Source organism: Microplitis demolitor, chromosome 1 (genome assembly GCF_026212275.2).
Source record: "Microplitis demolitor isolate Queensland-Clemson2020A chromosome 1, iyMicDemo2.1a, whole genome shotgun sequence".
In the NCBI taxonomy this organism is placed as follows: domain Eukaryota; kingdom Metazoa; phylum Arthropoda; class Insecta; order Hymenoptera; family Braconidae; genus Microplitis; species Microplitis demolitor.
In genome coordinates, this window is record NC_068545.1 from 20,125,979 (window position 1) to 20,138,253 (window position 12,275).

The window sequence follows — 12,275 nt, forward strand, 5'->3', positions numbered from 1 at the left end:
TGAATAATTGAATATATTTGCAATGGATCTACTGTCTAGTCGATTGCCCGTAGATAAAAACGAGACTCATTCTTTAAAAAATAAATCTATATATATTTATATTTATAGTTATAGATACGTCTTTAAATATATTACTCAAGTCAAATCTTGAGTCCTTTGCTCATTTGCATTGATAAATCACCGTCAGTAGCTGAGTAGTAAAGATTCTTTAACACAAAATGTCATGATGAATAACAAGAAAGAATAACGAACGGAAAAAAAAAAACGTCACCGGTGGGTTGCGACCATTTCCCGACGATATTTTACTAATAACCTCAACGGTGGTTTACTCTACCAGTCTTTCATTCTACTCTCATATCTCGATAACTTCATCTTTCATATTGGTATCGACTGTCCAAACGACAGGACAAAAGGACAAGAGAGAAAGATATATATATATATATATAGATATATACATAATATTCGATCAACTCTACCTCTGCTACTCTCTGGCTTCATCGCAAGAGTTATACTCTTCAGTTTAGTTTAGTTGAGTTTCTCTCTTCGTTATTACTATATACCACAATATATATCTCGCCGGGAAATCTTTCTCCAGGCAGCTCCAACCGGAGCAGGATATGGCCCTTCGACGTAGATACATCCTTCTTATTCTTCAGCTCCTTCTTAACTATTTTTCAACTCATTCATGTTCCTTTTTTCTTTCTGCTCATCGATTTTGTTTAATTCCCATTGGGATTTCCTTGTATGGTGTAGAGATCATACACTGTAGAAAAAGCGGTGTTAAAATTAAATAAATAGGTGTAGGTGGTGTAATTTGGCAGTGTTAAATCGTTGTAAAAAAAAATCTTCGTATAGAAATTGGAAAAAAAATGTATTGCATATAAAACAACCTCAAAATTTAATGAATATTTTCTGGAGGGAATTTCAACTTTGCTATATACTTATTTAAATAATTATTTATTTTATACGTGTTATTTAAAAATTACACAGTTTTGCGTCCACTATTTTAATCACCAATTATTTAATTAATTAATAAAAACACTATATAACTGTAGTAATCAATTCACACCGAAAAATTTTTTAACACCGATAAGGAATATCTACACCGGAAATTTTAACACCTGTACACCGCCTGGACTTACCCCGTTTTCATACAGTGTTGTTTCTTTAGTCTTTTATATCAAACTTTTAATCATTCATGTGACAATTTTTCATCATAAAATTATTCAACTTAATTGTCAATTCAATTGTTTGATAAATATTTATCTTTATAGAGTGTCATTAACCGTTAGGTATGAGAAAAATTTCGTTATAAAGACACAAATTTAATTGCCAACAATGCAGGAAGTTATCTTAACATAATATATTTCTTTATTATTATAATACTCATACCTTGTATTATGATAATTATAATTGTAGCTGTCTATGATGAATAAATCGGTTGTTTATTCATAATTAAAGCTGTTGAGAAAAAATAATAGTTTTAAATAAAACAAGTAGCCTTCTCACGATTGTTAACAACTGGAAAACAATTTAAACTTGGCTTCTGTCAAATTGCTCGATGGATGCAGAATAATTGCCCGCTGCTCCGAGAGTATATAACTTGGTTATCTTTAACATTAGCTGTTTTTTTATTATTTTTCTCTCAGCCTATTAAACTTGTACAGTATCTCGGGTTATCGCAGAACTATATACTCGTTTCTTCGTCCAAGACTTGTTTCCTTTTTAAAAGCCTTCTTCTGGTGGTGTTTGGTGTTGCTGTTACTGCTATTTCTCTTTCTTTCTTCTTGGTCTTGGTCTTGGGTTGCTTCTTGCGCTTCTTACAACCCAAAGAATCCTCATCACCTCAGGGCCAACAAGAGAAACGATGAGTGGGAATGCGTCGAGTGGGAATATCCGACGATAAGTGCGATAAGTAAGGGAGAGAAAATAAGTAAAGAGATGCTGAAGCAAAGTAGACGCGATTATACTTGCGGTATGGGGAATAATGACGACCAAGATCATAAACTCGTTTGTGGCACGTCGCTACTTCATAAATCCCTGGGGCAATAAATATATAAATATTCACAACCAATTTTATATAAATTCAATACACATATTAAATATTTTGTAATTTTTAAAATAATATTTTTATATTGACGTTTTTGTTTTTATGGTAAAAATAATTATGCATTTATTTTTATATAAATATGAGCTGGAGCTTAATGATGTGAAAAATTTAAATAAATAACGATCAATGGAACAGTCGTACATGATCATTAGTCCATTTGACAGTGCTAAGAATTTAAACAACTGTCTCCGTATACTTGGCGTGTTTTATAAATCATCTGATAATTAATCCTCGGTAAACTTGATGTAATCTTTTTTTTTTTTTTTAATCATTATTGAATCAAAGAGTACTCAGACTGCTAACCAGTCTGATGAGAGAGTATGTGCATACTTAATGTATGAATTGAAAAAAAAAAGTTGAATATTTATTCAAGCTTCCTTTACACTAAAAAATTGCGGATTAAATCCGGAGTAAATGCCGAGTGGATGACTGTTTATTTATTTAATGCCTTCAGTGAAAATTATTACTCCGGATTAGAGTTTATTTTAATATTAAGACTTTGAGTCGGAGTGAATGAGGATTGAAATAAAATCCTGATCACTCCGATGTCTCTTTTCTGAAAAAAAAAACTCCCTATTTACCCGTATACGGGGTGATTTTTTTTTTTCAACTCAGGAACTTCGAGTAACGGAGTGAATTAAAATTTAAATAAAATCCGTAATTACTCCAAATTCACTTACAATTTTTTACAGTGTATATATGTATAGATGATATATATATGATAAAAAAAAATATTTCATTGAAGACTTAGTATTTATTTTATTTAACATATTTATGATCTGATAAATATGATAATTAATGAGCACAAATAAATATTTATGTGGATCTTCATTGTTACTTAAAGTATGCATACATTGTATAGCATATAGTGAAACAAAATATATACATAGAACAAAATATAATCTATATATGTTTATATATAAAAAGAACTATCGCGTGCTCGCGAGGTGGAGCCTTCAGTAAAGCGTGGAAAAGACCGTTCTATGTCACGCAATCTTCTGTATTCCCATTGGTTAAAGTTAACTTCAAGTGTGTGACGCCCCCACGCACGAATAATATTTTTCTACCCATTATTTTTATTGTTATTATTTTATTTTCGGCAATATATTTTATTGACATAAATACATGTGAGATGGTAGACCAGCGGTGCTGTTGGGCAATGCTGTTTATTTGTATTTTAGCTTTGATTTACTGAAATAGATATCTGGTGTAGGACTGGATGGATAAATAATTATTATACATCAGAGCGGGATATATAATCGTGTTAAAATAATCTTACATTTGGATGAAGTACGTATGCAAAATGAGGGGAAAATACGTAATCGGTGGGTCAGATATCGGAGTAAGCATAAATTCCTCAAGCAACGTGACACTCGCAGTGGCATAATCTCGGGCTGGGCATGCCCAGGATGTTAAATTTGCGTAACCGCGAGCAGTTCTCTAAACACGCAACGAGAATTGTGTATTTACTGCTACAACATGAATCTATATGTATACATATATATACATACAAGAGTATGGACAATGTATACATATATATACTGAGTAATATTGTATCTCAGATTTATGGGACAAAGATACTGACTAGTGGGTACTATTTGTTATACAATCAAATCACTCTTGACATAAAGACCGGTCGTTAATTAATTTTGTCTCCCTAATTGTACCTAGAACTACTGTTTAATCGATTACAAACATCACCAGTAATGTCTACTGTTATCATTGGATTGCTATGACGAAATTGAGCTTCAATTTTATTCAAAAATTTTTCAATAAGTCATTCGCTCGAGAGATTTTCAACAGAAAGGGATAAAAAATAAGATGAGTAAGACGAAGTTGAAGATTGAATTTTTTATTAAAGGATTATTTATATTTGAGTGATTTAAATCCCAGTTTTACTTCATCTTCACCTTCAATTTTTCTATTAAAAAAAAAAAAAAAAACAAATCATTTTAATAACTGTCACTAAGACTTAATGTCTATGAGATTAATTTTGCTTCATTGACCATTTTCATTAAACCGACAATCATTAAATTTCAACGGATTACACTTTTCAATTTTATTTTTAAAAAATATTTTTTTCTTTTTAAGCCTGGCTTTTTTGTGATACATTTCATGAGGCCAGAGGTTGTAACGCATAGCCTGTATGTACACCTATGTACAATGTAATGATAATATAGCTCTTGAGAACTCTTTAGTGCACTCAAGGAAGAAGTACTTATTGTATGACACGCGCTGGCACTACAGATGCCCAGCGCACTTGATGGCTTTCATCAAAACCGACCACGCATATGCTTCAAATCAGTTATGAAACTTATACCCGAACTCTTTAGTAACGATCACGAGGGCTGATACCACCCGGAAATCTTTTAGACCACCCGAGTAAAGCTTCCGGATTATTTTATAAATTTATATATCCGTGGAATTTATTTGAAAAATTATATAATTTAATTAAAATTATTTTTCCTTGGATAATATTTAAAAGTGACGTATGCTACGTTAAAAATTGAACCCGTGCTGGTGCTAGGTCGTGCGAGCATAGCACGCGGGGGTGCTCATTGTTTTCTGAGAGCATAATAGAGACTTAGGTTATGATTGTTACGGTTACTGGCTCTCGTATGCAATGTAGTCGTTGATAGGAGGTCCTAGGCCACCCCGACGTCGGGCCAAAAGGGTCCAAGTGTCACCCGGAGATCAGGGGATTCAAGTTATTCGAGTATAATACCTAATATCATGCTCCACACTCTACTCCAATGAACAAGTCCCTTATATTTTTTTTTATATATATTCTTCCGGTCTTCATCACTCTACATGTATATCAAACATTGAATCAACTTTTAATCTTTGCCTTTGTGTTTTAAAAATTTTTTAAAAAACAAATTTTTAATCAGAAATTATTATTTTCATATTTCAATTTACATCATTGTCAAAGATAATTCATAGCCTTATGTCTATAGAAATAATGAGTTAGTTTTTTTTCTTCTAATCTTTAGTTAAAAAATGAAAATTGAAAAAAAAAAATAATTAAATGGAAGCCATCAGTGAATTGACAGTAGTGTAAATAACTTTGTTGATAAAGATCATCAGTATAGTGAGGTTTGTTTTGAGTTGGTTATATATATGTATATATATATGGAAGAGAGCATTGAGGACAGAGAATTGACGTTGGAGTATATGTATGTATATATAAAGCTGCAGGTACTCACGTTAATTTGCGTGTTCAACGGATTGAGCATATATATATATATATATATATATATATATATATATATATATATATATATATATATATATATATATAAAGAGAGAGAGAGAGAGAGCAAATCTGACACAGCCCGAATACTCGTCTCCTCGTTGGTGGTGGATATGGAATGGCGACCGCGGGGTGATGCGCGAGTAGAGCGGGCGAATGCGATAACGGAGGACTCAGTTGTCTGATGGCAAGATGGCGTCCTACGATAGTGACGTTACGGAGGGTCGAAACGCGGGTTCTCCGATTCTACTCCGTGTGCTATAGTAGTAATAGTAGTAGTAGTAGTATCAGTATCAGTAGTAGGAGTAATAGTTAGGGTGTTGCTTGATACTACTGGTACTGGTACTGGTACTGGTACTGGTACTGCTACTGCTGCTGTATGTGCACGAGGATAGAAAGAGCTACTGGAGCAGAGAGGGATTCGCGACGAGAGGGAATCGAGCAAGTTGAGGCCGAGTCGCGGTGGTGAGGCGTAAAGAGAATACAGTAATATTGATCGCATCTCCGTAGACTGCAGACAGCATCTACCCCCTGTTGACGGGGTTGTTACTCTGGCTCTTTGAGACGACGCTCTGCTACTCCTGCTTTTCCCACTAACTGATGTCATGTATATTATGTATGTGTACAGAGCTATGGAGACTTGCATAAGACAAGACGCTTATATTTACAATTATGCCAATGTGCTCTCTCAGACGTAGTATATTTTTATCAAATTAACTACCATTATTTTAATTTTGTAAAATTGAAATTTAATATTAAATGTACGGGTTATAATTATCGATCAATTTTATTCGAAATAAATTAAGTCATAAATAATAATTACATAAATAAAACTTTTGTAGCGTATACAATGTATGTAAGCCAGTATATATTTATGACATAAACATAATAAGATAAAAATTATTTTAAGTATAGAGAGCTAAAGAAAAGAATGAGAACGATAAAGCAAAAATTGATACTTATTTGATGGCAGATATCGTAATTCTGTTTCATATTACTTGCACCGCTATCACCTGCAGTTAAAAATTATATTCATCAAATTTTCACCATCGCGATACCCGACAATAATTTACTCATCCGTCATATAGTAGCCTTGCATATATTTATATTTTCCAATATAAATAATTCAAATGTAATTAAACTTAACAAATTTGATCAAGGAATTTTTAAAATATTATAATTAACAACAAAACATCCTGTGCATATTTTTATGTATATATATATATATATATATATATATATATATATATATATATATATATATATATATATATTTTTGTTTTATTATTTTTTGTTAAGATCTCATTTCCGTTGTTCGGATGAATGTAATGGAGTTTAGTAAAAAAAAATGAAATCAAAGTAGGTCGTAAAAAGTTTTATATGCGTGGGTAAATTTTGTTGTTTAATTATTCATTTATTTTTATATTATTTTATGACCACTGTTATATTTTTCAGAGTATCTACGGCACGCAAAGGCAAAGGGAGCCGTTTTAACGTTTGGTTTTGGTATCATTATGCGTGAATATATATGTATGTATAGATATATCAGCGTATCATATCGACGAGTTGCAAAACTTCAACTTCATGAAGTGGAATTGACTTCTGTGATGGTTGCAAACAACAGTAGTAACAGTAGAAGAAGAGTAAGAAGAAAAAGAAGTAGTATAAGAAGAAGAAGAAGAAGAAGAAGGACCGAAGTAGTGACCGCGTGTGCACACAACCACACAATCTTCGCACGCATCGACATGTGTATTTAAATTAGTCGCCACTGCAGGCTCTGGTGGATTACAGGCGTGTATAAAAGAAGAAAAAGGAGGAGGAGGAGAAGAAGAATAAGGTATGGTATAGTTTGTATAAATAAGAAAGTAAAATAAATATAAAAAGAGAGAGGATGAGTAAGAGAGTAGACGTTAGGGTTATACGGGCATCGCGTTAAATCGACGAGGATACGAAAATTTATTTAAATTGACTAACCGAGAAGCTTTAATTAGTACGAAGAATTGAATCCTTTTATTTTACACCCAACCAAATGTTGCTAACAAAAAAATAAGTTTTGAATAAGTTGTCCAGATGAAAAAAAACCAGGGTAAAAAATGAACAAGCAAAATGAAGTAATAAAGAAAAAAAAGTGACATCGGGTGTCGATCACGTGTCACTGCAACAATACGCATTGTGTCCGCGTCAGGGCGTGGATTATATATCTCGTTGACTACAGACATATCTGACGCGATAACGCGTTATCCAGATGGCATCGCGCGATGACTACACCTACACCTACTACTGCGGCTTGATGCTGATGTTTTGCTACTGTAAACTATATGCTGTACTCGCTGGATATTATCCCACCACATTGACCCATTGGCAGAGCCACTAGTCACTTCAACTCGATGATGGTCGAAGATTAAATTTTTTTTTTTATTTAAGTTTTGAAACATTGAATTTATGATAAACAAACCAAATATTTTTGTTGGTGCATAATTTATTGAAATAAAAACTAAAATTTATTTTTATAAATTATGCATTTATGATACAATTTATAATAAAGTCTATTATTATTTTTTAGTTAACCCATTTCGTCTCTCAGCTTTCCTACTTTATATTTATTTTTAGCCGTAATTTCAAATGACACTGAAATTAGCCGTCTAATAATTATTAGATTTTTAAAAAACGATAAATTATAAAAACAAAAAATATTTCAAAAAATTCCACCCATAGTTTTTTAAATTTTCTACATGCCCATATTTTTATTTATTTTTCTTTCATAAATTGAATTGTTGAAAAATAAATTCAAAATTTCTAACTGTCTACTAACTTCAAGATCGTGATTTTAATATATGTAATAATGTGTTTTCGTATGTATTCAATTCAACAATAAACTTTTGACCGGCGAAAACACTCATTATTACAGTAATAAAAATAATATTTTATACACGGAAAAAAGAAAACAGGAATAATTGCTGTTCGAACGAGCATTTATTACATTTTCAAATAGTAACGCAGCGCTTCATAAACGAAACTGTAAAAGTTACAGTTTGGCGCCGTGCAATAAGTTTTACATTTTAAGTATGAAATATTACAGTTTGAAAATGTATTGTTTACTTTCTCACACTGTAAAATTTGTTGAAAATTATCAAAGTATCATTCGATATGCTTCAAAACTTAAAGTTTTTCTTATCAAATTTTACGTTAAAATTTTTAAAACTTTTTTCTCAAAATAACGATATTGCCACTACAAACTAAATTTTACATTTTCAGTTAGTAATATTTGTGTTTATTTTTTTTAATAATAGAGTTTGAATAGTGACACGATTTAACATTACCCTTGATAATTAATTTCAATTGAGAAAAAAGATGAGAATAACCTATGGTAACCAAAAATAAAAAAAAAATTATTACCACACTTTCGAATTTCTTTTTGAATTAACAACAATTAAAATCAATATAAAATAAGAAAACAAAAATGAAATTATTAATAAAAAAGCGAATTGTATAAAAATTTATTTACCCGATGAAAAAAGATTTTATATATTTGTATAGAGTTATATATGAATTATATACAATTGGATAGAGGTGATGCACATTTATATAAAATTTTTATACAGTTATATACAATTATACACAATCGTATGTAATTCTATATAAAAATGCAAAAAACAATAATAAAATTATATACAAGTGTATATATTTGTATACAATTATATAGAATTATATATAATTATATATAATCTATACGAAAACATTATGTGATTATATACAAATTATATACAAATAAGATATAATTATGTACGATTGTATACAAATGAATAGGACCATTTTTTCTATCCAATGTATATATAGTTTTATACAATTGTATAAAATCTTTTTTCATCGGGTACTTACAAAAAATAATCATTATTAAAATTGGAAGACTTTGCACTGTACTAGAAGACACCGCGTAGAATAATAACTTCATATGAAACACTCGTGAAACAGAAGACTCTAACCTCTAATATTGAGGCATGGGTCTACTATTTAAAATAGTAAAAGTTCGTGATTGCTAACGCATTGATGATACTTGACAAAGAAATTTTGAAAATTACAGTGTGAGATGTAATAGTTCCATTTTCTACATTAAGGTTCATAATTGAATGCCCATACTGTAAATCTTCTCGAACCACTCAACAAATTTTCTTATTTGATACTATAATTTTTACACAACGGCTAAACTGTAATTTTTACAGTTTTAAAGAGGAATAAATGAGTTTTAAAGAAACAAACTTTCTGTGAGCAAAAGGTAATAGTTATTTTACATTCTGTTGTGTACGATTTACATTTTCAAACTGTAAATATTACTGCTTAAATTGCAACTAATTGTTTACAGGATAAAATTTAAAAATTACAGTATACACTTTAACTGTTGTAATTTTTAATATGACGGGCTGGTTTTTACATTTTATTCTGTAACTATTCCAGTTTTCTTTTTTCCGTATAGATATTACACAATGCATGTGTTTAATTTTAGAATTCGTCAAATTCCAATTTTCATGTATTCTTTTTGCGCGTGATATTCATGTGCATCCAGGCTTTATATCTCGGGACTCTTATCGCGGCTTTTATGCTTTTATATTTTATACTGTATATATGTTCACATATATACATATATATTTATATAGTTCAGCGTATGCGAAACGCGCTACTCCCTCTTTTCATCTCTCATGTTATTATTATTATTATTATTATTATTATTATTATTATTATTATTATTATTATTATTATTATTATTATTATTATTATTATTATTATTATATATTTTTTTTATTACTATTTTTTATTCCTTTTTTATGCTTCACTGCAACGCGGGCAGCTCGGTAGACATGGTTGCATGCGTATGGATATTATATACCAGTGGCGTATATATATTTTTCCCGTCCCCACCCGCAACAGCCCTTGCGCGTAGACAACTTGTGTGTCGCGGGAAGAAGCATTTTTCCAGGGCATTACTTTTATCAGTTTCACGTACTCAACCTCTGTGCATGTGCACATACATGCACATATATATTGTTTATATTTTGTTCACTATAATTTTCTATATAATTTTTTTTTGCCATGTATTTTCATTTTTTAATGTGATTCCCTCTGTCTAATACATTTTACGTGACGCCAACGAGAGATGGTTATCTTTTAATTAATTGCCTTCAGTCTCATTTAATATTTTTTTTATCCCAGAGGGTCGAGACAAAATATTGGAAAAATTTTCTGATGATGATGGGAAATATTTAAATTATTTTGTTTACATTTTCCATTAAAAAATTTATTACAATTATAATTAAAAAAGACAGAGAAAAAAAATAACTAAACATACGTATTATGTTTAGCAGAAATAAAGAGATGAAACATAAAGACTTAATTAAAAAAAATAGTTTTTTTAGGAGAAAAATATTTTTTTATCGTCACATTAGCCCCGCCTACTTCGTCGTCTTTCAACCCTCGGAAAATGAATCGAGGGTGAAAAGGAATAAAAAAAAAAAAATCTGACCAAAATCATCGTCGACTCCGTCACCAGGCGTAACTCGGAAGTAAAACGCGGCAGTAAAGCGAAACTGTCGCGTATAAAACCTCTGCTATAGTATAGAGCATACTAGTGGTACTATAGGGATTGAACAACCCCCGTAATATAAAAGGGCGGACAAGAGACTGAAATAGAGGAAAAAAAATAAGAGAAATAAAGAGGATGAAGAGTACAGTATAGAGGGAAGAATCATACATGTATATACGCCGAACGCCCTGGGTTGACGGGAATAACGCGGTTAAAACCGCGACGTTGGCTCTCTCTACTCACTGGCCGTTGTTGGGGATGAAGAGATCCATATCTACTTGAGCTTACTGGCATATCCTGGTCCCAACAAAACTCACGAAAATTTCGCTATCGTTGTCCAAATGTCCTGCTTCATTCGTTTTCTCTGATGCCGCTCTATCCTCACTCTCTCTCTAGCATACATGCACCACATTCACTACACAGTAGCTGTACACTCATTCTCATCGTCCCCAGTGTAATATTATTCTTGTATGTCTTGACCAGACGTCAGAGATAGTCCGAGAGATTGTGCACGGGATTGGATTTTTTATTTTATTTCATATTATACTCGTATATGAATGTTTGGATATTTTTTAAAAAATAATTCTACCAGTGGAAAGAAAAAAAATATCTGTGGAATTTTCATACTGACAAATCGTAAAATATTTTTTACGTCTGTTTTATTTATTATTGACACAAAGATTCGAAAGTATAGAGTGAGTTCCTCATCATAAGACACTTGAATTATCAATCAATTTAGTTTTGTGATTGACAGACGACAAGTTAACTTGTTATGTTGAACGCTGCTGATTCAACATCCTTATATATCAATAAATTTTTAAAATTATAAAAGAAAGTCAATACCAGAAGATGAATAGACAAATATAAGATACAATATATGTATTTATATTTTTCATCGTGGATCGTTAAAAAAAATCCAGGAGCGAAATTTTTCAAAGTTTTAAACACGACAGTTATTAATGATGTCCAAAATAATTGGTCCACCTTCAGGTAGTAAAAACGAAAATAATAAATAATATTTAGTCACTTGATCTTATTATGTGACGGTTGTCTTGAGACAAAATAGAATAAGATCATCCAGATTTTTAAGCTCGGATACGAGATGACATCTCATATATATAAGGAAAATAATAATATATTTAATAATAATAATAAATAAAAAAGAACGATTCAATTAAGAGTTTTGGTTCTCGCAGCGTGATGTCGACCCGTTTTTGGCATTAACAAGTGACTCTGAGACCACCCCCAACATTTGCCATTCTTGTATATATTTTTTTGAACCCTTTTTATTTCAATGGGTTTCAATTCTTTATAAATATATATTATTATTATTATTT

The 12,275-nt window shown here is 31.0% G+C and overlaps 1 protein-coding gene across 3 annotated transcripts in view; it reads left to right on the plus strand.

The window, feature by feature from the left end:
• LOC103571261 (GATA-binding factor 3) overlaps positions 1-12,275 on the plus strand; it is a 123,462-nt gene that overhangs the window by 19,724 nt on the left and 91,463 nt on the right. For all 3 annotated transcript variants that reach the window (XM_014445023.2, XM_053739953.1, XM_053739950.1), the window contains exon 3: positions 6,819-7,200. The gene's annotated coding sequence lies outside the window, so the exon portion shown is untranslated. The remainder of the gene's footprint in view (positions 1-6,818; positions 7,201-12,275) is intronic.